We start from the raw sequence: 6,161 nt of genomic DNA on the forward strand, positions 1-6,161 counted from the left end.
CGATAGTAAGCACTGTTATGGCTGGCTCTATATACCTCTCACCCATTTCACATTTGACAATGACTACATAAATACAATAAATAAAACGTTGAACTGAGTAGGCTACATTTACTTAAGTACTGTACTCAAGCACAATCTTATTTGTACGTTACTTGTGTATTTCCATTACTTCTCCTTCTACTCCACTACATCTCAGAGGGGACAAAAAGTCTATAGTACGTTTACTCCACTGCATTTATTTGAAAACTGTAGATATGCTATTTTCAAAATATCTACAGGTATCTATCTACGATACGATACGATTCAATGATTTAAAATCGATACAGTAACTATTTAATAACTACATTAAATATGTTTGAAACTTGTGGATAGTGCAGGTTTTTAAGGGAAATATTTATTAGTATGGATATAAATAAGTAAACACAGTGATTCTCTGGCAAATAGATCCGGGCATTGTATTTGAACACATATGGACAAACCATGCCTTGACATGAACACAGAGAATACACACATTTATCGATAGACCCAGTGTAGCGATATGGAATGGAAAAGTAATTAAACCCATATTTTTGAGTGGTGCAAGCCACTCCCTTACGGACTTATGTGTGTGGGTGCCTGCCTGGCTGGCTGGCTGGGTGCGTCTGAGCATGAAAACAGCATGGTTGTTTTTCACCACATGTGCGCAACCTAACACACACACAAACACACACGCACATTTTAACTGTATATATGATGATTTCGGGTGTGCCAGTAAAGTACAGTGAAAGTACAGTACAGTACAGTAGAGGGTACAGTAGAGGGACCGGCACACAGTAACTCTGTCATTTCTCTACCGTTTTGGACGCGGGGCGGCTCGCCGGAACCGGGCCGGCACCCTGGGTGCGTTCCTGTGGGTCTGGAACCCCCCCGCCCCCCCCCCCCCCCGCGAACCCCCACACGGAGTTGCACCACTCACTTCACACGGGTGTGATTTTTTTTCTTCTTCTTAAAATTGCTAAATACAATGCACAAGTAGTATTGATACAATATTGATTATTTACATTGCAAAACGATTCGATAACGATTATTTCCTTGGCAAAACGATACAATACAATACAATACAATACTTCGATATTTGATACCTTGCGGTTACCATCCAACCACTCTACCCCTGAGCCACCACCGCCATTACGCCCTAGTTACTCTCACAAAGAAACCTCAAAGTGCCATCAACATTTTATTCTTTGAGGAAACATTTTGACAATGCTTTTGACAAAATTGGTTCTCTAGACAGAACCATTAATTCAATGAAAATCACACCCGTGTGAAGTGAGGGGCGCTCTTATCATCATACATCATCATACATCATCGCATTCTGGCCAATCACAATTTGCGTCCGCACTTATCCGTCTTCACTTTTCTGTCCTCACTTTTAGCTTCAACATGTACTTTGCTCTGCAGCCAATCAAACCATCACTATGGGGTGATCAGCCAATCACAAGCCAATATTTGTGTTCACACAAACCCGGAAAGATGGGCCAATAGGAAGGGCCACCGCCCCTCAAAAAGGTTCTTTAGTTGGTTGATGGTTGTTTGTGGAACCATATGGGCCTAATTATTTTTCTGTGCACATGACCTTCTCTGCCGTCCCTCAAGTGTCTCTTTCACAGGACGTTAATTGGCGGAATTTCCACAGGAACAAGAAGGGAGCTCAGGCCGGTTGTATAGTGACACACAGGAGCCGGATTTAATGTCAACTACAGGGCCGGGCAATTAGCTGGAAAAGTACCAAAAGTGACATTTAGAACCAATAACCAACTTAATCTTATTGCTCATGTGGGCGCATGGGGAGTAGGCATGCCACGGTATGATATTTTACAGTACGGTACGGTGCCGGTATTGATAACCTATACCTCGGTATTCCACGGTATTTATATATAATAAAAAAAAAAAGATTGCCCCCCCCATCTATGTATAGTGACTACCCCTACCTCCTTATAAGCCCTTCTTTGTTCCCCAACCTGTAGGCCTACATATTATTTTGTATTTTTACCTTTTATGATAATTTCAATTTTGTTATTTGTCATGTGACTTGTCATGATTATGAATTGATTACCCAGGACCTGAATGGAAACAAGACTGCAAGGACTTTTTTCAGTGATCCCTTTGGACATGTGTTTGACTGTACCCTATACTGATTACATTTCTGCCAATAAAGTATTTAATCAATAGCTATTCCCCACTGTATTTCACTGTACTATGGCTCCCCCTAATGGCCGTTTTGTACCCTGCACGCTGCAGCAGAGCTAGTGCGTAATCTCAACTGCGCATGATCACAACTCTGTGTGCCGTGTTGACAGTTCACAACTTCACACATAGTAGGCTACATATGGAAATATGGAATATACAATTGGATCTGGGTGTCTTTCAGCAACACTAACTCAAAGGTAGGAAGCAACTTTTCAATCTACTGCAGCTGTGTGGTGAAAATAAATGTTTTGCCTTAGTCTGCAAGTGGAGTTGCACTGCATATGCGCAGCATGCGCCGCCCACCGACGCTGTATTAAAATACCGTCAGCTCGGAAATCTCACGGTATCAACACCGTGGCTTTTCCTGTCGCGGTATTACCGAAATTCGGTATACCGTGGCATGCCTAATGGGGAGAGAGTATGTTTTGCACTCCGTCCGTCCGTCTGTGTGTCCGCGTGTGTGTGTCCGTCCGTCCGTCCGTCCTTCCGTCTGTGAACAGCTAATCTCCGGCACCGTTAACCCGGTCGATGCCAAATTTTGCACACACACTCCCTGGATGCCAACGATGAACCTCTGCCCCAAAATTTCCAGAACGGCCTGTTATAGCGCCACCAGGAGGCCGCTTTGTGCAAAACAAGTTTTTGGACAGTACACCTACAGATTTTGTCCAAACATCACGCAAATTGGTACACAGTGTCTCTAGAGCCATTCAACGAAACGGGTCTTTCAGATTTCTCAGACTCCATCCTGATTGGCTAAGATTGGCTTCCAAATTTCGCAGGAGTGCTCAGTTTCAAACAAAATGCTGCAAATCATGAACACATCGTGTGATTTCCGTGAAATTGTGCACGCACATTATCACTAGGCCAAGGAAGAAATGCCACATGAACATTTTCAACTCAGCCTCATGTTGGCGCTATAACTGGCCGAAAAGTGTTTTTACCTCTAACTGCACGGATCTGTGGATAACTTTGTATGCCAACTCCCTAGAGGCCAAGGAAAGGTTTTTACCTTTGCCTGGAATCTTTCACATCTGCTCTTTATAGCGCCACCAGGAGGCTGACATATGTAAAACACATTTTCTAATATTACTCCTTCAGATTTTATCCAAATTTCGCGCAAATCGGTACACATGCTCTTCATAGTCATGTGATCAAGACGGGTTTGTTTGATTTCTCATAATCCACCCTCATTGGCTACGATTGGCTTCTAAACTTTTCAGGAGTAGCCCGCTTTGTACCCGTTTTGTACAAATCGCCACAACTACTCAACGCAGCGTCCGATTGTGGTGAAACTGTGCATGCATATTCCCACTAGGCTTTGGAAGAAATGCCACTTGACAGTTTTCAAATCAGCCTCATGGTGGCGCTACAACAGGCCAAGCCGCGTCACACACACACACACACACACACACACACACACACACACACACACACACACACACACACACACACACACACACACACACACACACACACACACACACACACACGTTTATATTGCTCCTAAACATTTTGCCAAACATCACACACACACTCCTATCCTCCTGGTGGAGACCTGTGCCCAGAAGGGCACTTTTTCTAGTTGGAATATGACATCGACTGCAGGTCTAAAAAAAACAAAAAAAGGTTTGTTGATGTGTGAGACACGGGGAAAATATGCAAGCTATCCACACAGAAAGGCCCTTTCACCAATGGGTGCTGATGACACGGAGGAGAGAACACAGTGCCCACAGCGTCTCCGGTGGGAATCAAACCTGGGGCCTTAGCAGGGACGTGCAGAGAGTGTTAGAGAGGCAGGGGATGACATCTCGTAAGAGGGCACTTTTGGACAAAAAATAGCGAAAATAGAAGATCTACAAGCTCACAACAAGTCGCGCTGCGACACATTGAGAGCTTGTAGATCGACTATTTTCGGGGCGCAACCCAGCATTCCTTATCTAGAATAGAATAGAATAGAACTTTATTGTCACATCACATGAATTACAAGTAAAACAGTGGGTGAAAAGCATTGTCGTGCAGCTTGAAACAACAACAGCAGTTGAGAGTGCAAAAAAGTGCAAAAAACCTTAAGAACGTTTGATTACAAACCTAACGACACTCATATTAATAACACATCTATAACACATCTAGTGGAGATGCGGTGGACATGGATTTCAAAACAAATTAGTTCAACGCAAAATGCTGTGTTGAAGTTCAGGAGACTTCGGAAAAAAAGCAATTATCCCGAATGCTGCCTTATATATATATATATATATATATATATATAGGAAAGGAGTGGCATTTGCATTTCTTTCACCATAGTAAATGCTGCATTCGTGGTCTGGAAAGGGCAGTGGTTTTACGATGTTGAATTCCTGTTCTGTTCTTTGTCTATATAGAAGTGTCTATTTGTACGTCTCTAAATGTTTTGATGAATTGAACATGGTGGACCCTGTTGTAAATGCTTAATGCTTAATTGGGTCGTCCACTCACAGTTAACAGCCTTTGTATTGAGTTTGTGCTTGAAATGTACTGTAATTCTGCAAACTGTTAATACAATTTTCAATCAATCAATCAAAAGACGGGTGAAAGGGCAGGGGCTGAAGCCCCCTTTGATGTCTATGTGTGCACGTCCCTGGGCCTTATAGCTGTGTTTTGTAGTCGACTAGATCACATAGCCTGAATAACCACTTCAATCCTGTATTATACAGCAAAAATAATCTACATGCTCACATGTTGCAATAAGCCTATCTCACAGAATTTCCCCGCCCCCCTTAATACGCCCCCTTTTGGGGTTAGTGGTGATAGCGTGACGTCACTCCATAGACGCTACATGTTAATTTAGGTAATTTAAGTCTACAAGTCTACAACTTTTGTTTTCTCAAGGTAAGGTTTGTTCTATCTGTTCGAGCTGATTTACCATCTTGTTTGCTTCATAATAATATTGGTCTGTCACATTTTTACATTAGAAAATGTACTTAGATTCTCCAGAGAAAAAAACGTGTAAATGCTAATGTTAAAGACACCACTATTTACCGGAAGTGGGCGTGAAAAACGGGCTGTGAGATAGGCCTATTCGACGCATTGTGAGCTTTAAGATATGCCCTTTTTTCACTTCATAAGAATCAAATAATCATCCATTAGTCGGAACCGCCCCGGCCCTATAGTCTCGACACCGGCATGGGTGATACCATATTATGCAACTGCCATGCACTGACACAAGCACGCACAATCTCAAACGTGCACTGCTGCTCTGCTAGAAATCAGCCCGCTGGCTTCCGTAATGAGGGAGAAAAAGGGGTGCCAACAAGTGCCAGCGCAACCTAATGAGTGAGCGTGCTGTGCGGTGACATGTGACACCCTTAACTAGCCCAAGAATCCGTGGAGGCGCTTGACGTGGATGAAAAAGAATCCGGGAAAGGCCTTTAGAAGAAAAGCGCTGCTTGTGTCGACGCCTGTCTTTAGATCCAACATATCGAAAACCTTGTAAAGAAACCTTGTATCTCCCATATTCCAAACCTTTTATATTATAAAAAAGAACACGAAAACAAATATATACACATGAGTAGGAGTAATATAAACATGTTTTCTTTTTGGTTATTTTTTTTGCTAAAATGAACCTCCTGGTGGCGCTATAATAGAGCAATGTTGAAAGGATGGCATTCATTGTTCCTCAACGTAGTGCAAATGTGCGTGCAAAGTTTCACAGCAATTCATCGCTGCGTTCATGATTTGAGGCATTTTGTTCCAAACGGGCCACACCTGCAAACTTTAGATGACAATCTTAGCCAACCACGATAGAATATAAATAATCACACAGATCCACCTTGATGACTATAACCTTGATCATGTGTACCGATTTGTGTTATATTTTCTATCCACATTTTTTTACATCTGTCCGCCTCCTGATGGTGCTATAAAAGGCAGGTGTGAAAAATGCAGGGCTATTT

This window comes from Electrona antarctica (genome assembly GCF_951216825.1).
Source record: "Electrona antarctica genome assembly, chromosome: 18".
Taxonomy (NCBI): Eukaryota; Metazoa; Chordata; class Actinopteri; order Myctophiformes; family Myctophidae; genus Electrona; species Electrona antarctica.